At 35.5% G+C, this 25,879-nt stretch overlaps 1 protein-coding gene across 3 annotated transcripts in view; it reads right to left on the minus strand.

Moving 5' to 3' along the window:
- pkig (protein kinase (cAMP-dependent, catalytic) inhibitor gamma) overlaps positions 1–25,879 on the minus strand; it is a 48,681-nt gene that overhangs the window by 18,100 nt on the left and 4,702 nt on the right. The window contains exon 1 of one of the 3 annotated variants that reach the window (XM_056450011.1): positions 20,040–20,223. The exons of the other annotated variants lie outside the window; for them this stretch is intronic. The gene's annotated coding sequence lies outside the window, so the exon portion shown is untranslated. Of the gene's footprint in view, positions 1–20,039; positions 20,224–25,879 lie in introns of those variants that run through there. 3 annotated transcript variants of the gene reach the window in all.

The following is a 25,879-nucleotide window of genomic DNA, read 5'->3' on the forward strand; positions in this document are numbered from 1 at the left end:
TTGGCCCATCTGCAGCTATTCCACAGTGATGTCCAATCATAACAGAAATAATTTACACATTCATTTTTAACACAAATAAAAACCCACTTAAATCTTAAAGACTTCTCGCCCCTCCATTGTTCAGAAATGTTCTTAAAAATATCAACAAATGAATCCATATTATATATGGAAATAACAACTAAAGTATAAACAATTGCTTCTCTTCAGAAGACTTTAATTAAGGCTATACTCTATTAATGTTATGAATTTATTTTGAAACCCCTAATGAAGCACCAGAAAGAAAAAAAAAGACTTTAGTAGAAGGTCAAAAATCTCTCAGAGATCATTAAAAACAACAACAAGAGTTTGGAATAACATTGGTTGGTCAGTGATTAAAAATGTTAATGGTTAACTGATCCTTTCAAAACCATTAAAAACTGTAATTATGTTTCCTACTATTTTTACTCTAATAAATATGATTCTGGTCTTAGTCAGATCTAAGTTTCAGTTGTCAAAGCAATAGCTAAATCAGTTTATCGTCTCAAAAACATTGCAAGAATTAGATGCTTTGTTTCCAGTGAGAACTTAAAAGAAACTTGTTCATACTTTTATCACCAGCAGGATGGATTACTGTAATGGCCTCCTCACTGGCCTTCCCAAAAAGACAGTTAAACAGTTGCAGCTCATCCAGAACGCAGCTGCCAGGATTCTGACCAGAACCAGAAAATCAGAGCACATCACACCTATACCCAGGTCTTTACACTGGCTTCCAGTAACATTCAGAATAGATTTCTGTATTTCAGTATTACTACTGGTCTATAAATCACTAAATGGCCTAGGACCTCAATACATTACAGATATGCTCACTGAAATTAAACCTAACAGATCCCTCAGATCATTTGGATCAAGTCCATTAGAAATTACCAGAGTTCAGTTAAAGCAGAGGGAGCCTTTATGCCCCCCACTGCTGGAATAAGCTTTCAGAAATGATCAGATGTAGGGCTGGCCGGATAAATTATATTATATCAAATTGCAATAAAATTTATGTCAATAACAATGATAAGCTCTGGACTTTAAGCGTTATTGATCTAAGAGCCAAGCACACAGTAGAAATGTGCAACAATGAGAATCTAAAAGTGTGATGATATTAGAGATGTACCAAATTTTTGATCACCGAAAATGTATCGGCTGTAAAATGTTATGCCAATTAATGGACCCTATTTTTGTGGCTTCAGTCATTGTTGGGATAGTCTTTTAAATATAAAACCATTAACAACTTATATTGAAACATATAAATCGCTATCGTTCAACATGGAAAATAATTATCGAGATTGCATTTTTGCCATATTGCCCAGCCCTAATGAGATGTGCTCCAACATCAGGTACATTTAAACCAAGACTGAAAACACATCTGTTTAGATTTACCGAATGAGCACTGTGCTACGTCCGACAGATGGCAATATTATGTATTTCTTTTCTTTTTCATCCAATTAAAACATTTTAATTTGTTTTTAATCTGGTTTTAATCATTTGTATTCTTTGTTGTTTTTATTTCATATACTCGTTTATTTGATTCTTGTTTATGTAAAGAACTTTGAATTACCATTGTGTATGAAATGTATAAATAAATAAACTTGCCTTGCCTTGCCTAATACGGTCAACATTTTCTTGGTTCTTCAGAAATGAAGTCACTTTCTTCAGTTTATGAAGTCTGAGCCACACCATAAACAGTATGGCCCTTCAGTAAAATTATTCTTAATTATCAACATTACAGCCTAGATGGAAAGCCATTCTAGACCACAAACATCTTGATTCAGTAACCTCCAGAGGAAACGACACTTCCATGAAAAGCAAAGTGTCTGTCCAGAGCGGTGCAGCTCGAGAATGCACACTCAAAAGGAAATAAAATGACTTTGAGGTTAATATCATTACCCCAGACCACAAGCTAATACACTTCATGGACAAATATGCTCATCTATGGCTTTCAAGTGTAGAAACCAACAGGAATACATATTGAATCATTCTCCGGCACTCCCTAATCCATCAGAACAGTCACAGGGTGTGTTGATGTATGCAATATAAACAGTTACACTTTAAATACTTTTACGCTTATAACTGCTTGACTTCCTCCATCAGTCCCTGCTTAAAAGTGTATGCAGCCCACTCTAAGCAAACTGCAGAGTCAATAAAGAGCCTCTTCCGTATAGTCCGGAACTGGATAAGGAAGATGAGACCCTTGAGACAAGAAACCTTTACTCCTCGGCAGCAGGAGATGAACCGTAAAAGCAAGAGACTAAAAGTTCACTAGACACTTGATCTTCAGTCAGATCACCTGTGCGCCACTGGATCCTGTTTTTAGCTATTGCATCCAACCAATCTCATTAAAGCTACTGTAACATGAGCTCACTCAATAACGGATAAGAAAAAAAAATGTCTTTGTTTTCGTTGTCACAGTGTTGGTCTAATCATATAAAGGGGCACAGAACAGCTTTGGGACCCTATTATTGCAGAAGTGAATGTGGTGTGAATCAGTACACCTGCAAAAGCAAATCGGTTTCATTTATAGCCCTCTATCCTTGCGGCCGTTGACAGATGAATGGCCATCTTCTGAGCACAATGTAACAGGAGCCCTTACTGATATTATGAATAAAGGCCTGAAAGCCCAGCCGAGGATACAAGTCTACTGCTACAACTCTACCGGGAGATTCTGTGCCTCTGAGCTTAATGAAAACATATTTTGTGTTGGTGGCTGCAGAATATACCAAACAAACAGAGGCCCTTAATGAAACATTTACTGAAGGCCCTTCTAGTAAAAGTCCTTTCAAATGAGCAAACATCAAAGATGCTTATGTTTAGTTTAACATTTTAAGTAGTGAATCACAGATTGTTAGCTCTGAATGGAGGTCGGAGACTGGCTGAGAATTGCAGCGATACATCACGACACATCTTTAAAAATCCAAATATTGTTTTCTAGGAGTACGCAAAGCAGCGGCGACACTGCTATCTGTCCATGTCACCCAGCTACACTTTAGGAGGCTTTTCAAATTCCTGTCATGCAACAGAGTGTGCTAATGGTTACATAAACAGTTACATAGAACCATACCTGTGAATATTGGGATGTGAAATTAGGGGATAAGGGATCTACCATAAAAGCATTCGACTGCTTTTCTAACCTATGATAATTTGAGACAAAACTTGCTGTGTTTCAAAGAAAACTCACCATAATCGACATGTTTAGAGCTATTATTATTATTATTATTATTATTATTATTATTATTATTATTATGTGTATATGTCTGTTCAAACATGCACCCAAAACCCAAAGTGTCAATTTATTAATATGAAGCACGTCTGACAGTCATGCAAAAAAAAATCCTGCCATTATTATATTTATTTCAGTGTTTTCATGCTTAAATAAAATGAAAGCACAGAACAGATTCACATTTAAGAGCAAGAGGCGTCCCCTGGTGGTTCGGCAGTATAGGTTGCGTATATTCAGGATCGGCTCTTTGATGTTTATTGCCACCCTTCATAGAAAAATTTAAATAAGGGAGAAAAATTGGAAAAAACTTTAAGGGATGATAGCGGGATAGAATTGTAAATTATGGGAGAATCCGAAGAAAAACAGGAGGGTTGACAGATATACATAGAACATACATAGAAATCTTCTAAATGTTGGACTTCACAGTGCACATTTACACAGACACAAACACGCATTCTCATTTTGGATGAACAAATTAATGAACAAATATTGGAACAAACAAATTTGAAATTTCAAAATGTTGAACCCCACATTTAGATTTTGATGACAAATTATTAATTAACACAAACATGTACCAACAAAATCACAAAGAAATGAACAAAAAACTAATATGAGCTACTAAATTACTGAACGAAAAACTTCTGAACAAAATAATAAACGAAAGTACCAATAAATAAATAAACTAACAAAAATGAACAAGTTTCAATATTAAAGCACAAATAATTGAACAAATAAAAAATGACAGACTAAACATATTAATCAAACAATTTAACTAAAAAGTTAAGAAAAGAAAAAACCAACAGTCAAAATAATTGAGCAAACAAAAAAGAACCAGATTTAAAATTAAAAAGAAAAAACTATTTACAGTAAAAGCATTTTTTCTCCTTTTTAAATCTTATACTGTACCACTTTACCACTATACAAATTGAATTTGAATTCATGTCATGACCGTGTATATTATGAATAGAATTCGGACATACTACATATGCTATTTGTCATCATTTGCATCAAGTCCCAGTTCTAAATCATCTTGTGTGGACTCATGGACACTAAAGTGTTCATTGTTTGCACACCACACTTAAGAATCTCACCGGTATTAGATGCTATGAATTTGGACATACTACTCAGTGCACATACTGTTTATCCTACTATAGAAGGGAAGTATGCAATTTCGGCTGGATCATCTTAGAGAGAAACATGATAACCACACTTCTGCCATGACAACTATTGGAGAGATTTAGTATGGTAATGAATATGAAAATGGGAATGTTGATGTGTTTGGTCTTGGCAGCATAGATCTGTTATGCTGCTGCTGGTGCTGCTTTGATTATTATAGCAAAGCAAGTCCCGAGACTTGCTACTGCCATTATAATGCCAGTCTGAAAATATAACACACTACTGCTGTAAACATAATATACATGTAACCCCTGTAGCAGATCAAAACAAGTGGAGCTGGGGTGGAGGAGGGGTTCCAAAAACACTATGCATATTCCTAACAAAAAACAAGGCATTTAAAATGCTGAGAAGCAAGCCCATTGGCTTCTAATATGACAGCAACCAATCACCTATCACCTGCACAAGTTGATGACATTGGAGCAAATAAGTTTAATAAGAGTTTCACGACAGAACTTCGTTTAAAATGTTGCTGCCAACATCAATTTAATTCAGTGGCTCATTATTGAAAAAAAAAAAAATCCCAAATACGCATGGTGTAGAAACACCCAACGGGGAAAAATACAACGACAACAAAAAACCCCCCCCGCAAGATCCAATTCATATCTCCATATTTCCAGACATTCCGCTGACTGCAAAAAAAGCCCTATTTTCAAAAGGAATTTAATATGAAGGAGTCTGCCGATACTACGCTTAAAGCCCAAAAGAACAAAGTTTATATAATGGCTCCCAAAGAATGAAGTGAGCTTGAAAAAAAATGTCCCACATTTTGTCTTTATCAGTGAAGAGTTTCTGGACAGCACTGAGCTGCATCTAATCAAGCTGAATAGACTCCAGCCTGTCTAAAGCAAGCAAGCACATTTAGCTGCTCTCCAGATAAGTGCACCAGCTCCAGCACTCTTCTATTTACTCAGATGAGCCACAGCTCTGCTGAACGAACACACTCTTTGTGTTCACATGACGCAACTGACTGCTGGGTTGAGAAGGGGCAAAGAAAACACCCTAGCCACCAGAACATGCCTAGTTTTTTCTCTCTCTTTTCAATTCTCTTTTGTTTGGCATTGGTTTCAACTAGAAAAAAATTCTCACAATTCAAAGTGCGTTTGCTGTCATCCTCCGTATCCTTCCTCCTTTTGAAGGGCTTTGCTTTGTGTCCACATCTATTTTTCTCAAGCAACATCAAAAGAGCCACTGCTTGAGTTTCCATTTTCTTTCCAGCAACGGTCACCTTCCTTCACCGACTGAGCATTTTGTGCTATCATGACTTTTTAAATGCCAACTTTACGGTCCCCAAGCACTTCAGCTGCACTTTCACGGCCTCTTATCAGCATACTGTAACATTTCCCGGCACATGTTCAGCATCTCCTGGAAAAGGTTATGAGCCCACCGCCAGGGAACCGTGCTGGTACATTAAGCATCCACTGCAGATAAGATGGGAGGATGGACCTTTAGTCGTAATTACCTTTTGTGGAAAATGATGGTCATCATGAATGGTAATGGGGGTATCCCAAAATGTGAAAATAAATAATAATAATAATAATAATAATAATAATAATAATAATAATAATAATAATAATAATAATAATAATAATAATAATAAATAAATAAAAAACAAATCAAATAAAAATACAACAATAGATTATTTTATTATCACAATGCCTTTGTACACTGTAAAATATCTGATAATTAACAGTTTGACTTCTATTTGACAGTCTACTTATAGTTGTGAATTTTATTATCTCTGCTCTGTCTAATTTTGATGTTAACTCAACTCTACAGTTTAACAAAGTGACTAAGTGCTGTTATTAAGCATTTTTGCATAATCGCACATTTATTTTACATATTCGTTTCATATTTAATACTTTAGTGATTTAAGGTCATTATATTTTGTATTAATTTAGCAGAAGTGTATTTATAAATGTAAATGTGTTGGAAGGTTTAAATGTGTAATAATTTCAAATGTTGTACTTTTAATATGGAAACGTGTCACTTTAAGGAAATGACGTGTAATGACTCGTTTATGAATCGCCGGATAGACTGATGATGAACAGACACATGTCAATGCTGTGTAAAGTTACATGTGTTTAGGAAGCTTAAAGTGCTGTCATAAGTAAAAAAGGACAGTGAAGAAGACTTTATTAATCCAAGGAGCCTTTTTTCATGACAAGCGACCAACGAGGTATTTGTTTTGCTTATTTAATGTATTAGATAATCGTGGTTGTATAATTTCTTATACGTTTGTACTGTGTTCATTTACTAATACAGTTCTCACGGCGTCAAAGGTGCAAAGCACATTATGGACGACCTTAAAATAAACGCCCGTTCTGGAGAAACCGTTCTGGTAGATTACCACACAGAAAATAATGCATTTATGTCAACAACAAAAAAAAAATCTATATTTTCTAAGTAAATAAATTTAAATGTAAAATATTTACGTTTTTAAATTAATTCATTCATTTCATGTCATTTGCTTTCTACTTGTTGCACTTTCAAGTTTAACTAATTTCAGATTAAAAGTAAAATCTACACCAAAATCCCTCCCTACTTCACTTTTCATAGGCCACTTCCATACTATTTTGAACAATTCAATGGCTATAGATGTATAATTATAACATCATTGTGATTATTACAAGGCAGCACGGTGGCTCAATGGTTAGCACTCCTGCCTCACAGCAAGAAGGTCACTGGTTCAAGTCCTGGCTGGGCCAGTTGGCATTTCTGTGTGGAGCTTGCATGTTCTCCCAATGTTGGCGTGGGTTTCCTCCGGGTGCTCCAGTTTCCCCCACAGTCCAAAGGTGAATGTGCTATAGATGAATTGGATTAACTTGTCCATAGTGTATGAGTGTGTATGGGTGTTTCTCAGTACTGGGTTGCGGCTGGAAGGGCATCAGCTGTCTAACACATATGCCGGAATAGTTGGTGGTTCATTCCACTGTGGCGACCTCTGAAATAGAGACTAAGCCAAGTGAATGAATGTGATCATTACTAAAATGTACTACACAATAACAAATTCTAATAATAAATACACTCGAATAACAATATTCCACTATAGAATAAAAAATAATAATCAAGGGCTAATCTTCTACTCTGATGAATTGTCAACAGCCAATATGAATATGCGCTGCTGGTGGAGTGCAGCTTATTTTCATTTACATGCATATAGCCCATGAGACCAAGGGCATAAATGTCACACTTCACTCCAAACAGCTAACACATTTATTAAGTTAATTATATCAAAGGATCCCCAATGTGACAGTCCCTCTATCCCATATTACATTCACGATATTTCATTTCTCATGTACCCCAAATAGTGATTTCCCAATTTATTCCGAGTGGAGAGAATTGCCATTAAATAAACACAAACAAGCAAGCAAAAGCAAATAAATCATGACGAATACCACACTTATATCATGATACTATTTTAAGACACACAAGCCTTTTAAAATTTTTGTTGGCATACACCAGATGTCCTAAAAAAAAAAAAATGTAAATCCTATAAGCGCACTCTCTTTATTACCAAAGGCAGATTGCATGTAAAGCAAGCTAGCTGTGAATACTGTGATGGCCATATTGGTCATGGAGGTGGCATGAACACTGTGGAAAGAGCCAGAAGAGAATCTGCCAGACCTGCAGTCACGCTACACTTGTGGATGTGATTGCGGTGTCACCAACACGTGACTCACTCCGATGGCCAACAGCACTGCCGCCACTCCATCCGTGTGGAGGATCCAGACAAGAATTGCAAAGCTAATGCAGAATGTTTTGCGGGCAGGCAAAAAGAGGATGTTAGTCTCATGTCATTGAAACCCTTTCAGCTCCCTGGGCGGCAAATGAAGAGCAGCCACTTCACAACCCAGCGATTTTCAAAAGCCACTAAAAAGCAATTAAGCGAAGATTTGGAAGCGATAGCCGATTCGAGATTAAAGCCATTTTCTTTCCCTGATGTCGGGAGGGTTTTCGTTCGCATGCAGGGGCCTTTTAACGGTGCGAGTATTTTGGTGTCATTTCATGAAACAAAGTGTTAGCATTTAAAAAGGCTCGGGGAGATGAAGGTGTGAAACCGCCGGCTCTTTACTAATGCAGGAGTTGATGGGCTTCATTTCCCACTGTGGCCTATCAGCCCTTTTGATATCAGAGCAAATATTAAATAATAATGAGGATACTGCAGGGAGACCGAGTCAAATGTTAACGGCGGTTCAGGCCCGCTGAACTTTAGAGCCGACACACAAAGACACAAATCCTTCTTTAATAATTCCACAGCACCCACATCCAACACAATCCTAACATTATTTACCTGGCACGGGTGGTTTGCCTCATTACTATGGAACAAGCACACCAACCTTGGCAGCAAATGCAGATTTGATGAAGATAAAGGGTAAAGAGATTGTGGTTTGTGTTCCTGCCTACTTCGTATACAATTATTATCATCTACAATAAGCAGAAAGAGGTATGAATTCATTTGATAATGCAGATGATTAAAAAGATACAGTTGACCAAAATAAATTGCTGGTAATTTGCTCACCCTCAGGTCATGTAGTTTATAGGTGACCATTTTTTTCTTCAGGTGCATCTTACAGGGAAAAAAAAACTGCTATTGTAACTGCAAAACTTTGATTTTGTGCAATATATATTTATAAATATACATTTATAATATAGGAGAGAGTGAGATGATTTTGTTGAAAAAAGGCTGAAATAGGCTGGGTGATAAATTAATTTTATGGATTAACTCAAGTGTGAGGTTTACGTCAACAGAGTATATACACATATATACAGAAGTGTGCAGAAGAACTTTTGATTTTGCCGTAACCTAGGTCAATCGTTTCCAGGGAACTGTAAAAATTGGCGCGTTTAAGGTCTGTTTTCTTTAAAAATCAACAATCTCCACTGCTTGATTAATATATGATATAACGTGGGTCTCAGAATGTACAAGAAGCACTGCATTAAATAAAAATTTCCCATGTCATGTCTTTAAAATATGAACATTTATTTAACCCCAGTATTTTCAACGGTGTTTCTGCGCTCGCATGGTAAATAAATAAATGCTGAAGTCTATTTAACTGAATGTATTTTAATTGCATTACAACTTCAATGCTGTACAAGAAACCGTATCAAATTTTAAAAAGTCACATTAACCGTTCATCTGAAGTTTATCGGTATGGGAAGAAACACTAGCTGTGCATATTCCCTATTTGTTTGAATGAAAATCGGTTGACGCTCCGTCTGGGCTCCCGTAGATCCCCCCGCATGTCATAGAAATACACAAACAACATAGCAGAGGATACTCTAAGAAATGTTGCACTCTTTGAAATGAAAATGAAACATGGATGCACAAACACACCTGGCAAAAAAAAAAAAAACCCAGCATAATTCAGTGCTCTCAGTCATGCATTCACCATCAGACACAGACATTTGACACTGTGTTCCACACCTTGTATTTCCCATGGTAAGGAGTAATGTATAAGACAATTAATGTAGAAGACAAGACGCCCATATTAAAGGAACTGTTACATATCTAATGTTAGAATTCAACGTTGCTGTTTCTGGATAAATTATGTGACCCAGCCGCAAAAGATCCAGCCACAAAGGCCATTTCACCCATCCCTAGGTTGAAGAAAGTTTATTTTAATACTTTTTTAATAGCGGATGCATTTTAGCTTTATTGTAATTATTTTATTTTGAAGCGGTTAAAACAATTTTTTAGAAAACACGGTCTGTATTTCCACTGTTATGTGGATGACACTCAAACTTACCTGCCCTTAAAACAGACATCAAACGGGTTGGAGACTCTTATGTCTTGCTTGTCGGATGTGAAAGCCTGGTTGTCTCTGAACCTTCTAGATTTTAACGAGAGTAAAACTGAAATAATTGTGTTTGGCCAATCAATTTCTTCTAGGGAAACAACAGTAAATCTTGGTAAATCAAGCTTTGCTGTGAAGCCTTGGGTAAAAAAAATCTGGGTGTTATCTTTGATGACAGCTCGAGATTTGATCAACAGATAAATGCAGTGGTCAAATCCTGCTACTTTCAGCTTTGACTTTTAAAAACAGTCAAACCTAATTTATCTAAAAAAATTATTCATGCTTTTATTAATTCTAGGTGTGACTACTGTAACTCCTATTTTAGGATTAGTCAGACAACTCTATTCCATTTACAGTTCAAAATGCTGCTGCAAGGCTTTTATCTGATACCAAAAAACATGACCACATCACACTAGTCTTGCGCTCTTTTGCCAGTGCACTATCGTGTCACTTTTACATTTTTTCTCTTGGTTTTTAAATCACTAAATGGCTTGGCACCTTCTTATCTGTCAGATCTGTTGACTGAACATCAGCCTGGTTGGTCTCTTTGATCAAACCAGAGATTATTATGTATCCCCAAGTCAAGGCTGAAATGCAGGGGTGACCGTACTTTCGCAGTAGCTGGTCCTAGACTGTAGAATGCTCTGTCCCTCTGTATTAGATCTAGATCATCTCTGTCTGGTTTTAAATCTAGGTTTTTGATTTGACGTCTTTCTCTTTGTGATTTGTATTAGGCAGCACATTGGTCAACTTTTGGTTGTGTTTAATAGTGCTATATAGATAAAATTGACATTTAATGGAAAATACCCTATCAGTCTAAATGTAGTTGAAGTAATTTTATGTTTCAAGCGATTTCTTTTTATTAAGTTGCAAGAGTAACATTCCATTTCTGAATGAAAAGGTTTCAAAATGTAAATCCTACACAATTTCTTGTGTTGAAAAATGTGCAACTTTATAGTGTTATAAAACCTTCTTCATCAAAAGCCACAGGTATTAATTTTGTTTATCCTCTATTTATAGTCAATAGCCATTGACTTGTAAAACCTTTAAAATGCCTGCAGCATTTCATGAATCGCCAATGATACCAACTAAAAATAACTGTTAATTTCCTACTAAAGAGAAAAAAAAAAAGTCAACTACATCTTGGATGACCCGAGAGTGTGTAAATTATAAGCAAATATTTCATTTCTGGGTGAACAATCCCTTTATAAAAAAAAAAAAAAAAAAAAAAAGATTACTAGCCTTAACTGAAATACCAAAGAAGCTTTACTGTGAAATCATCTCAAAAGATCTCGAAGCATTTTCCTGTCTGCAAAGACCAGAGGTTTCCTTTTAGACCACTTTAGAGGAAGTAAAACTGCTATGTGTCAATAAAGGATGGCATGTGTTTTCCGCCGTTATAATAATATTCAAGCGCATATGATGCCGTTTGCTGCCAACCGTCACAGTCGATCATCCAGACAGAAAATGAGCAGGGCAAAATGGTTTGCTAAGTGAGCGAGTTCAAATCTCTGCCTGAGCCAACCGTATCAGATGTCGGAATCAATCTGCTGTTTGTTTGGGAGGCATAATTACCACTTATTGTTTTTATGTGGCTCTCCCCCCAATTAAATTCACAGCATGGAGGCGAGACAGAGGGAGTGTGCTGAAAGAGTTTAGGATTTCCCCATGAATCACACATCAGACCATGACAACAGTGACTGAAGGGAGGAATCTTTGCTGAGTCATGAACAGGTGGTGTCGTTCAGATGAAAACCGGGAGTTTATTTGACTGGGATTGATGGAGTGGGATTAAAAATGTAAAAACACTCTCCCCAAAGATTCTTTCATAATTTACTCATGCACACGTCATTTCAAATCTCGTTCTTTCACGAGACATAAATGAGAGAAAACTGATTATCGAGCTCCAAAACTGAGAAAAAAACAAAACAAAAAGCATCATAAAACTGACAACAATTAACATTAAAAGTTAGTGCTTAAAGTGGTGGTCCACTATGATATCATATTTTAAACTTTAGTTAATGTGTAATGTAGGTGTGGGAATATAAACAACATCACTGAATGTAATGCGCTCAAAGTTCAATGCAAAGGGAAAAAAATGGCTTTTACAGAGTTAGCTAAGCAAAGCCAGCGAATGAAGATTGGGGACTACAAAAAAATGCATCCGGGTTAGTGAGATCACAAAGGCTTCAGGTTACACGCGTTCACCATGTGCATACACCCCACACAGCGAAAGGGCGTGGCCAGAAGCGAAGTAATGTTGAAGCAGAGAAAGCTAAAATGCCTTCCAAACGCTGCTATTTTCAGAGTGTCTTTTGTTTCTGTATTTGAGCTTCCAAAGGACAAGACACAAAGAGAGAAGTGCTTACAATTCAATTTTAATTATGTTCCAGGGAATTATTAAAAAATACATATGGCTAGCATTTGACAAAGGAGAGCTTCCAGAATCTCTCCCCGTTCAGTGCTGGATTCGGCTAAAACTTCTCAAAGAAGGAGCAGCTCCAATTATAATAGAAAAAGCTGTGAATAGTGAGCCACAACCTGTAAGTATTTTATTTGTTAAAATTGATCCTTGGTTTCCGCTATATTCATTCTTCCATGGCGGGGTACCACGCCAAAATGGATCCCGCCATAGCTACATTACAGCTTTTCATTCAAAATATTCAGTCGTGCTTTTTTTTTTTTTTTTTTTTTTTTTTTTAAATAGCGGGTGATACTCGCATCAAAACGTATTAAAAGGTAAGTGAATTATAACAGCAAAAACTTTTCTGTAACTGTAGTAGTGCTGTGCGTCATTTGTTTAACCCTTTAAGGTTACTTAAAGGCTGGCTGACTGATAGGTCCGTAATGCGTGAGGTCAGCAAACACGACGTATAGCCATTTTACTTTGCTTCAGGACGCATTAATGCCGCTCTGTAGGTCTATTGGAGACATTCATAAATATTCCTAGCAAATCTAACAAATGTTGGAGACATACTCGTTACATATAACACACTAAATCGCACTTCATCAGCGTTTATTTGAGCGCACAAGAAGATCTGCGCTTGAGCAGCGTGTATTTGAAGGGGCGTGCAAGAAGTTTTGTGCACAAGCAGAGGAAATCGGCGCGCAAGCAAAGAGATTCACATGCTCGTAGACTATTTTATGAATGTGATCTCGAATTGTAATACTGCACACACATTTGTCATTGAAATAATGACACAGGTAGTTGGTAGATCTGTGTAAAAAAGGCCTGCTGCCACAGCTGGAAAAAATCCTAGAGGAAACACTGTGATCTATTGCATGCATAGTTTCTAGCATTAATGGAATGTTGTAGCAAGGATGTAAACAACGGGAAATGCTGTTTGGCACCGTTAATAATTTAGTTACAAAATTCACAATCTTCAAATACACAATCTTCAGCAGCGCTGCAGTGTTTCTCTATGCGGATGCTTTCACTGTGTTCTACATCTCATTTAACCAACTCGCAAAATATATATGAACGTTTCATATTACTTTCACATGCTTATTCCGAATATATGTGGAAGACACTTGTAAGATTTTATTTTAGAGAGCAGGCATGAGGTTCAGTCGTGTCCTTTGATACTGATACGGCTAACAGCTACTCTGACAGTGTTTACACGGTGCAAAAGTGCGTACTATTAGAGGCGTGACGCTTTTCATGGTGATGGGGAGCTGATCCGTGAATCACAGCACATTATGTTGTCTGACCAATCAGAGCCTCTTGAGAGGTGGTCTTTTGGAGGAACTAGGAAATATGACACCCGTTTTCATGTTAGCTGAGCTGTATATAATCAAAGTAAGATATTATAATAAAAAAATAACGTGATGTTTTTTTTACAAATGAAGCATGAGTACACATTCCTTGGCAACTTATAAACACAACTAAGCCTTAAAAATACACTCCGGACCACCCCTCTAAAAAAATACTGTAATTTACTACTAATAATGATGTTTTACACCAGGTTAAAAGGCAATTATATTAAAAGTTATAAGTGCTAAACATCATTGATTTTAAAAAGGTAACTCGTGACTAATAATCTGCAAAATCTGAATATTCAAACAACATTCAGCGATGTAAATAAATAGGGAATGTTAAGCTCAAAAAGAAAAAAAAAGAAGAAGGACCATGGCAACTGACTATTAAAATAGTTCTTAAACAATTTAACCTTAAGCAATAACAATTTTGAAACTCATGCAACTGACTAATAGTGATCTCTTGTGATGCCCCATATTTGAATATTCATTTAAATTAAAAGTGCATAAATAAGACTTAAGAAGATTTTCAGCAACAACAAAAAGAACATTCACATATACTGACCTTCTTTTGCATACAGTAACAATGCATTTTGGGAACTCGAAAATGGAAATATCTGAAAACCTCTTCTAAAATGCCAGTATCTCCACTAATAATAGCAATACAATTGTAAAAATCTACAATTATCATCATCATCATCATCTCCTTTGTAATTATGTTTGGGTTCAGACCTTGAAATGTGTAAATAAAACAAAAGCTGCTTGGGTGTTGGTGGTTATATAGCAAAAGAGAAAGACTGAAAAAAAATAATGCTGATGTATGTTTCTCTGAATCCTTTAAGTTAATAAAACATGTTTCTCTCAAACCTCTAATAGCATGAGCATGTGGATTTTGTGTTCAGAATATAGATACATGCGTGAATAGTAGATAAGAAAAAAAAACACACAAAGTACAACCGGACTAACTCTGTGAGGACGGTCTTTCTTTATAAACTACTATAACACAGTCTTCAGTCATTTTCATGGATCTGTTTAAACACCATCACCACACAAAACCTTTTATTAAGTACACTGATATGATATCAACATACCCGAACAATGAATAAATGAGATTCAAGTCTGACATTGAACGGGAAGATTTTCAGTGACTTAAAATGCGATCAGGGAGGCTTTGCATATATAGGCATACATAGCCATTAGTCAACTGTTATGAACAAGTAACCTTTAAGCTAAACACTGTACAAGAGTAACAACTATAAAATGGGCTCTAAACCTTTAAAGATTGAAGGTTTTCAGCACTTTATGGAAAGGAAAACGCTTTTCCTACAAGCAGTCAAAAGGTCGCATGCCTCCCAAAAATAATCACACTGCTAGGAAAATGAATGGTTTCCACACAAATTACAGTACCTATCCAAACCAAATGCCACATGCTGAAATATGCTCGCCATCCTCTGCACCCTGCTATTACAAACTGCACAAACACTGGCACAGAGACAATGCCTATAATAAACAAGCTCCTTACATGTAAAGAAACTAATAAATCTTTGTGTGTTACTAGCAATGGTAAAGCGGATCAGGAAAACAAGAGTTTCGGTCATTGTTTACCGGTTCACACATGGGATTAAAATATTGTAACATTATTATTAACAGTATTTTACTGTAAAATATTGAGACTACACTAGAGACTATTTTGGTGCTATTTACACATATTATAGTCCAACTTTTTATTATTATATTACATAATATTTTATTATTATATTATATTATATTATATTATATTATATTATATTATATTATATTATATTATATTATATTATATTATATTATATTATATTATATTATATTATAAGGGGTGTCCAGATCCGATCACGTGATCGGATATCGGTTTCAGACTCGAATTCAGACGTTACTTGCTGATCACAGAGTTAGACCTCTTTCTTGAATTCACACAGAATCAGCAACGCGTGGGGCATGACATCACTTTGTGGCAGAGATGCTATTGGTTAAATTCTGGGAAAGTAGAACAGAAACTTGAAGTGGAAAGCGTGAGTATGTCTGCAGTCTGGAGGTATTATAAAGTTGATCATGAGAACATTGTCATAGCAACCTGTAAGACCTAAACTTAGGATTGCCTGTCGGGTATTTTCAGTTGAGGTGCCATTTATTTTATTTTTTTTATATTTACTGCTGCACTAAAGTCCAAAAGTGAAGAATTTCTGTTAATTATTACTTGAATGTTCAAGTTACCTCACAGAATGTTAAAGTAAGGTGAATTAAATTAAAAATAAGGAACATCCAGGATCGGTTTCTTCGCTTTGCTTTATTGTTTTTATGTATTATAGAAGTATCGGATTGGTAGATACTCAAAATCAAATGACTCGGACTCTAGGTAAAAAATAAAACCCTGTTCGGGATATTATATTATATTATATTATATTTCTTAATAGCACCAAAAATAGTCTATACTCACTCAACATTACATATTCCAAGCTTCAGGAACAGACTGAAATAAAAGTCACTGAAATATTCTCCTCAGCTGTAACTCTGTAAAATGAAAAATAGGCCGCCATCATAACATCTGACATCAAATGTCTTGAGTATTTTATAGGCGAGCTGGACATCATAATGGTCACATCTGTTATGACAGCTGCAACAGAGATTCTTTAGATTTTCGCATTAACTTAAGGAAAAGATCCATGTAAAATCTTTTTTTTAAAAAACATCATGGTTTGGACTGACACGAGGGCAAGTAAATAATGACAAACTGTTCATTTCTGGCTGAACTATCCGTCTGTAGGGCAGGATATTGTCTCTTTGACAGGACCTTGCTACAAACATCCAGTTCTGCTCTTGCATTAAACAACACATGGCCTTAACAGGAAGCAGGTGGAACGTCTGTCCTTGTCGTTTATGTCCTTCTCCTGCACCCGAGGTCTGACTGTGAGGGAGGGAAAGAGAGAGAGAGGACGATACACAGAACTAGAAGCACTGTACCTCTGAGCATCTGGTGTGTCGACAGACAAGAATAGATTACATATACTGTATACATACTATGTTTAAAGGGTAAATTCACCTATAAATGTAAAATTCTGTCATTGCTGCTGTTGTTTGGACCACACTTCTTTTCAATGTATTGATAAAAATGGTCACTCAAAGTATCTTTGTGTTTCACATAAGGTCATACCGTTTTGGACATGAGGGTGAATAAATGATGACACGTTTCATTTTGGTGAATTCTACTTTTAAGTGGCAGGTTTTGCATAGAGATGATCAGGTTGTCAAAACAAATCTCCTTTCAAAAGGATCAGCTGAAATGACAAAGCGCTGCATTATGCATGTCAGGCCGATGTCACTTGTGTAAAGTAGCACTACACATACGGTCATGCGATACTCCATTGTCTTTTATGTTGTGAAGTATTTGCGCATACCTACAGTCGAGACTGAACTCAATGTGTGCAACTGCAAAAGTCTCAGTTTTACGAATTTGCTTCTTTTTTTGCTTATATATATATATATATATATATGGAATCATAATAGTCCCAAAACAATATGAAACCCATTTTCACAAGTTTGGATTTTAAGGCCCCCAAAAGTTTGTTGCAAAACACAAATACATATTTAAAATAGTCTATTTAATCTAAATTCTTGCTAGGACTGCATAATGAATTGTATGCGATTATCATGCATTTTGTCGGTAAATCTTACAGGTTCTGGTTATCAGTAGTAAACTGTATGTGGATTTAGATGGAGTTTACTATGGTTCACTGTCAAGCTAAGCAAAATATTGCAATATTAAAATCCGAGATAATCATTCTACGATATTGACAACCTATTTGCATAGCTTCTCAGTGAACTACTGGCCTGTGTAGAGTAAATGCTGCTAATGTTAAAACCTCAAGCATATGGATATACCAAATATTCTGATGTTTTTACTCCAAACTCATGTCACAATTTCAGCAGAGTTTAAACTAAATCCTTCAGTGAAATTATGTGGCTTTTACACAAAATAAGGCATACAGCATATCCCATAGTATTCTAAGTGGTAACAAAGGCATTGCATCCCTGCTATCGGGAAAATTAGAAGAATAATAGCTCTATAAACTATACGGTTTGTTGTCATGTTTTAGTGTGTTTATCACATTGATTTAACATCATTAAAAGCAGTTAAATCTTCTTTTTATTCACAAACTGCTAGAGATTTCCTGAGCTTCTCCTGGATGTACTCTGCATATTAATGGTCCCCTTAACTTAAAATAAAAAATATAGATGTTATTTATTAGTCTTTTAGTTAAGGATATCTATAAGCTAGTGTGCTCCAAAACAGTGACAAAATAAACATCCAAAGCTTCTATTTTGTCCCTTTCATCTTAATGGATCAACAACATACTTCAGTTTCTCATCAGATCTTGACTAATCAAATGCTCTCTAGTATCTGACATGCCCTGCCTCCTTCAAGACGCTTCTCATTTGATTTTTTTTTTATGTGCTTGAGCTCAACCACTCTCATTGGCAGAGCTGTGATAAAACAAACCGCTATTGGCTGGTTTTTCAAAGGGGAGGAGCTACTCACCCACCCTTTCTTCACATTTCAGGTGAGATTATGCCAAACATTAAATCAAAATGCACATTTCAAAGCACTTCACGGAATCTTTAAATCATGACGCAAGGCATACTATTCCAGGGTTCCTAGCTGCTACTCATTTGAATAGAGAAAATGGCCTTTTTTTAACCACTTTTTAGTCTTATCGCACATAAAAATGAAATTTTTCATGGAGTTTACAACAGTCTCTTGACTTTCTGCATCACAGAGACCAATATTTTAACAATTTCCAAAAACTGAATCGCATTCTGTCCATCTGATAGCAGGCATGGATATCAATATTACGATCATGATTATTAAACATATTACATGCAGCGCTTTGTAAACACTTGTTAGTAATTTTTGTTGGGTCTCCCTGTACAGTTTGATATCGCAATTGAACCCGGAAGCTGTGTCGTGTGATGTCAGACTTTACACGCAGTTTGATTTTACGAAGATTTACTTACTTATTACTTTACTTATTTACACAACCGTGCTTCACTCAAAAGATGTGCATGACAATCACAAAAAAAAAAAAAAAAAAAAAAAAAAAAAGATTTTGTTGATTTATCCTGCAGCCCTAATTCTTGGAAAATCATTAAATAAAAGATGTTAAAATTCAAAAGAAGCAAGGGCTTCCCACCAAGTTTTCTAAAGAGACCCAATTGTCTTACAAAATGAGCAGATTCATTCATTTAATCATTCCTTCATTTATTTTTCTTCAGCTTAGTCCCTTTATTCATCAGGGGTCACCACAGCGGAATGAACCACCAACTTATCCAGCATATGTTTTGCACAGCGGATGCCCCTCCAGTTGCAAACCTTCCAGCTGCAAACTCCACACAGTAATGCCAACTGGCCCAGTTGGGACTCGAACCAGCGTCCTTCTTGCTGTGAGGCGACAGTGCTAAACCACTAAACCACCATGTCGCCCAAGCAGATTTATTATAGCCTTTTATTCGCATCTAAACAATGATCAGCTAACAACGTTTACAGAATTTAAATGGTGTCATAGAAGCTTGATTGATGCCCAAGAACGAATGAGGTTTGTTGTCTTGCATCAAGCAAGTATGGCTGAGTTTGACTTCATGTTTACTGATCAATGTTTATCTGTGAATAAATTGGATTTTATCCTCGCTGGCACTCCAACAATACCCTTTAATGGTGTTCAGCATTCATGTGTGAAAAGAAACTGACCTCACATTGAAACATCTCCAGCAGTAACACACATTATTTTCCAACAGTTTAAAGATTTAGTCACATGTAGGCGAGCTCTTCCACCCAATGCCCACAGCCACCAAAATCCAGACAGCAATTAAAAAGAAACATCCCGGACAAGCAAATGAAGCCGAACAGCTGTTAAGTCTTAAAGACCACCTGTCACTGCACGTTTCCTCTTTACGCTGCCCCATCCTTAACCCTTTCTTACCCGTTCTCACTTCAAGCTAACAACCATTATCCAAACTCGCAGCACACAGTTTCAATTACTCACCGAACGCACTCCGAGCACTAATGACATGCTGCTACAAAGCTTTCCGAGGACTCGAATAAAGGCAGCTTTATTTTAGTCCATGCGAGAAGCAGAAAGCGGCGTCCTGTGATCCTGGTGTTTATAAGAGAGCCTCCTCTCATTCTCTGTCTTTCTGTCTGCCTCTTCTCTTTCTCTCCCTCTCTCTCTCCGCAGCGAACGGATCCCACACAGCTGCAGCACGCCTCTCTCCCACATATCAGGGAGGATGTGGGCGTAAAGTGATTTGATTTGCTCTGAGTTGTGAAGAGAGAAAAACAAGCCAAACGTATCCTGAGAGAAGCTTTCAAATGGTGAATGACAGCCTGAATGAATCTGACCAACGGCTTTAGACATAGACCGCGTAGAAGCACATGAAAGCCACATCGAGCAGGTCTACGTGGACATGAAAATTCTAAATAATATCAGGATTTGATCATATTTCAGTGATGTAAGAGGGTTGTGAGCATGTGAATCTAATTGCCATAACCGGATTAAGGTAATGTTGCTGTCAGAATAAGCACAAACGTTTTGCACAAAGTAAAATGTGGTTCTCATAATTAATAATACTCATCATTAATATGAAGTAATAATAATAATAATAATAATCTAACAATTACAAAACTAAATATTTAATTATTATATTTCTATATATTATCATTAAAATATAGAAATTATTATTATTATTATTATTATTATTAAGTTCTATATTGTAATAATATATAAAAATATTTTAAAAATAATATTTAGTTTTATAATTGTTAGAGTAATATAATAATAATAATAATAATAGTATATTCTATATTTTAATTATAATATTTAGAAATATAATAAAATTAAATGTTTAGTTTTGTAATTGTTTATTGTTGTAATTGGAATATAATAATAATAATAATAATAATAATAATAATAATAATAATAATAATAATAATAAACAACAACAACAACAATAATGTTACTAACAATTACAAAACTAAAATATTTAATTTATTATATTTCTATATATTATCATTAAAATATAAAACTTAATAATAATAATAATAATAATAATAATAATAATAATCTAAAAATAAGATCTGTAATAGTTAATGCTTTTTATGCATACTGATAATCATTTACAGACTGTGCAAGTCCCACAGCGTCTACAGAAGTGCCATAAAACAAATTAGAGAAGCTTTTTTGCAGCCAAGTGGAGATTCTTTTATATAAACATGAAAATAAATGAATAAACAGATGGTCAAAAGCACTGCAAGAGTCTCTTGACCTACATTTTGCAATTCAATGTGCTCTTCTGTGCTCAAGGACATGACTGAGGAATAATCATTATTATTACAATTTATTTGTACTAATTCTACACAGCAAAAGCTAAAATGAGCACCTTAAGTACCCAAGTGCAACAGCAAAAAAAAAAAAATTAATAAAAAAAAAAGAAAAAAAAAGTGTATGCTAATTCATTATGATTATGCAGATTACATGAATAAGAGGGAACAGCTGTGAAGAATTTGTGAGAAACATCTTTATCAGAACAAAATGAGTAAATATAGATCAGGGTTATTAATAAATAAAGAATGATGATGATAATAATAATAATAATAATAATAATAATAATAATAATAATAATAATTCAAGAGTTCACACAGATATTCTTTGTTAATAATAGCAGGTTTGGCATGCTGTCGCCGGAGAGAACCCTGAGCTTGGAGATAATAGAGCCCAGGTCTCCTGCCTGGTCAATAAGCATGTAAGGGGTATGAGATCAGGTAGTTCTCGAGAGCTCCTCTTGGTAAAGGAGGAAAGGGGAGATGGGGTGGATTCTTCAAAAAAAACTAAAATTAGGGAGTAATGCTAATCGGGCTATTTATAGTGAGTTTGGAATGATCCGATGGCTTACTAATGATTACAGATGAGAGACCAGTCACGATCAATCCCGTCACATGCTTCTCTTGAAATTGGTTTGTAAAACTTTAACTTTACTAGACCATTTCAATGTGATGTCATTGGCCCATGAACATTTCCTGCTTGTTATCATACTATTTCATAACAGTAACAAGAGGCAATTCAATCATATCTTCACATTAAAACACCCATCATAATATTATTTATCAATATGTGGACATTTTTGGATTCTCAGAAGCTATGGAAATTAAAAATGTAAAACAGGAAATACATTAAGACCATTGTTGTTGTTTACAATCCTCAAAATTGCCTATAATGAAACTTGTGAAAGGAAATAAGAGCAAAAAATACAAACCACTATTCTACATTTATTTAAACAAGAAAAAGAAACTAAAGAAAAAATAATAATAAAAGCTTAGTGCAATGGCATGCAAATAAAAACAAACAAAACAACACAGCAGGACTTCAAGTGAACCATGTTTCGCATGGTGTCAAACCCTTATTCACTCAGCAACAGTTGTGTAAATTCCAGGAAGATATATTAAGCAGTATGTATTTCACTGCATTGAAACTACAAAGCTGTAAATTTTATGTGGAGTAATAGCAATAATAATAATCTGAAGAGCCCTCCTAGCCGGCTATAATCGAGCGTGGAATTGCTTCCCAGCAATAATGTTATTATATCAACAGCCTTGTTGATTAAGCCCTCAAGACATTGCAATTCTATCAAATCATTTGTGCACACCAAATTATTTTGGGAAAACAAATACGATGTTGTCAAGCTTACAGTTCAAGAGTTTAATTCGGCTTCAGTGCAGACCCCACAAACAGCCTCTGCTCAGAACAGACTAATTTATTCATTTCAAATTCATGAATCATCAAAATGTCAGACCGCTAAACAGCCTATTCATCAGACCAGCCTAGTAAACCTTCATTAAAAAAACAAATAGAAACAAAAACGTCCACAAAAGACCTTGATGGATACGATGTCATGTTAATTGCCCAAATAGTGATGGAAAGATTCTTGCCATAGCTCGACCTGGACGTGTCATGCAAATGAACTGTTTACTTAAAAGCAAAGAGCCAGAGAGCACTTACCGAATCGAGTGACGCCAGCGGATGATAATGCTTCTGCTACATCACAATGATAAATGATAGTCACAACATAACTTTGAGTACTACTACCTTCCATTTCATCAACACCCTCTTGCTGAGAAAGCCAAGCGATGATGACTTGCTGGAATAACAGATTTTGACTCAGAGGCCCAAAACAGAAGTTGCTGGAGAAGCTGTTAGGCCATAGATAGTAAGTAGGACAGCTGAGCTCATTAGAGCGGAGGACACTAGTGATTTCTTGGTTGTACGATAAGAACTGACAGTTGAAGTCAAATTAAGTTCAATACAGAACCAATAAATATGTTTAACTGTTCAACAACATTCTTGGTGTTAACAATTTTATTTACAAATATGTATATTTGAAACACTAATACTAAACAGAGATTTCTGTCCCTCATGGAAAGTCTGTTGACAAATGCTTGAGGTTATAATTAAAGTCTTCCAAGAGGACATGACTGGTTTAAATGATAAACATATAATTTTTTAATGTAGGTTTTTATTCAAATAAACATCAATCAGGTTTAAATGTTAGGGCAGGGAGATAAATTAAAGGCGATTTTCACGCACACTTTGTCAGCTGTGGTAAAAATGCTAAACTGAAAACCAAACCAAACGTTATGACGGCTGGCGAATACAAACGGGAATGTAATTTGGCAGGGAGATGTCACTAGAAACAAAGAGCAGAAAGAGCAGCTGGGTTTGTCAATAGAAAAAAAACTAGTTGTTCTAGTAAAGCTCCAGCATGCGCTTTCAGATGGAGCATCATTTACTATGCATGCAGAGACGAATTTCAATGACAACTTATGTTAAATCTCATTCAAAATGGTTGTGATTAGACAATAACAAAAGATAACCATTCTGTAATAATGACAGCTGTTTTCATCACAATTCTATGAACTATAGATTGTGTTGTAAAAGATGATCATGAAAACACTACATTTAGTTGTGTTTTTTATTCCAAACTCACTTTATAACTCAAAGGTTTAAAATAAATCCTTTTGTGAGATGGTTCTATAGCTATGTGATTGATAGTCTTGCTGAATCAATGAAACCAGTTAAATATTCTGTTTAAAATGCATTCTTATGGGGATTTACTGGGTTTCTTTGTGGGTGTTTGGAGTTTCTGCGTGAGACCTCCCTCTGGTCTTCTTTGGAGGTGATTTACTACTGATCACACAAATGTGCGATTTCATGTTGATTAAATCACCCAGTTGTAGTTTATGTGTGAATAAAACAAACATTCAATACGTTTATCATATAAAGTGATGGTGTCTTTGCAGGACACTAATTTCTGTTCTCTTTACAAATGTTTGAAAGCACAAGAGTTCTGGGCAAACAGCCTTTCAATGGAGGGACAGAAATCTTTCATGATTTGATTAAAAAAATAAATAAAAAATTAATAATAATAATAAATAAAAAATTAATAATAAATAAATATATATATATACACATATATACTCATTTGAAGAACCAGATTTATGGGTTTAGAATGACATGAGAGTGATTCAATAATTAGAGAGTATAATTTTATGGTGACTTGTCACAAGTTCGTTAGGACGCCAATCAATCTATTTAATATAGCCTACTGTTCAAAGTAGAATCAAATATTAACATTCACTCAGCAAAATTAGCTTCAGACGAATAGTCCGGATACATTTGCACAGCTCGCATGACTATGAAAAATTAAAAAGGCTGACGACAATGAACTGATTGTTGAAGATTGCTCCGCTTCGGATTGTTCATTGTTGATGTGCAGCTCATCAAAACGCCTCAATGAATCAAGTCCACAATGTTGTTCCCACGAATGTAGCTGACAACTGACTCCTTTCAAGTGAAAGAAGCAGTATCAGACCATCTTGGATATTAAATACACAGATCCAAGTAAACTGGTCATCCACACACAAGCTTACACTAAATGCAATTACATTCGATTTGTGAAATGTATTTGGCACATGTTCACAAGTCTGCCGCCAGGGCACTCGATAACAATAAAAATGTCCAAATATGACTTAACCGCAGATAGTAGCATGGCTGATCTTTGTATTGTTACAATACAGCTGAACTCTAGGAACACAAAAATGTACATTCAGTCATTATTTATTCACACTCCTGTCAACCCAAACGCATATACTGTAACTGCTGTACTGCAAAACACAAATGAAGATCTTTAAAAAAAGAATAATTCAACTAAAAAAAGAAAGTGATAGCATAATTTTATTTACCCTCAATAAATTTACATAAAAAAACATTATATTCAATACTGTTGGAATCTCTATTCAATTCTATGTGTGTTCAAAAAAAGGCAGGAGAGGTTTTTCTTCAATGTCAAACATCTTTGTAATTTATTGGATACAAATGAATAATTCGATTCACAGAATTCTGGTATCCTCAATGCAATGCAAGAGTTACATTCAGGAGGTGCACAACTACTTTCATTTCCTGATTCACGCTTTTCGTAATTTGTCAATCATTCTCCAGTCCCCCATTGGCCGCACCCATACATACGTCCTCTTTTTCTACCAATTCTCTGCACAATGTCAAAAGCACAAGACTTCTCAACTGCAAATTTTGTGCTCACAGGAAGTTTCGCAGCAGAGCTCAAGTTAAAAATGCTTAATTTGTATGCAAAACATATCACACTCGAGAAGAAGTTTGGTTAATATACATATGCACTGAGGCCCAGGCCTTGTCATGTTATGAGGAACCCTTATAGGTTACTTCAAAAACTAGCCCTTACTTCTCTTAGTCGACAAGAATACAAGTTTCTGGCATCAGCATCTTGTTATCATATTTCATTTACATTGTTTGCCGAT

The sequence above is a fragment of the Danio aesculapii genome, chromosome 23 (assembly GCF_903798145.1).
Source record: "Danio aesculapii chromosome 23, fDanAes4.1, whole genome shotgun sequence".
Lineage (NCBI taxonomy): Eukaryota > Metazoa > Chordata > Actinopteri > Cypriniformes > Danionidae > Danio > Danio aesculapii.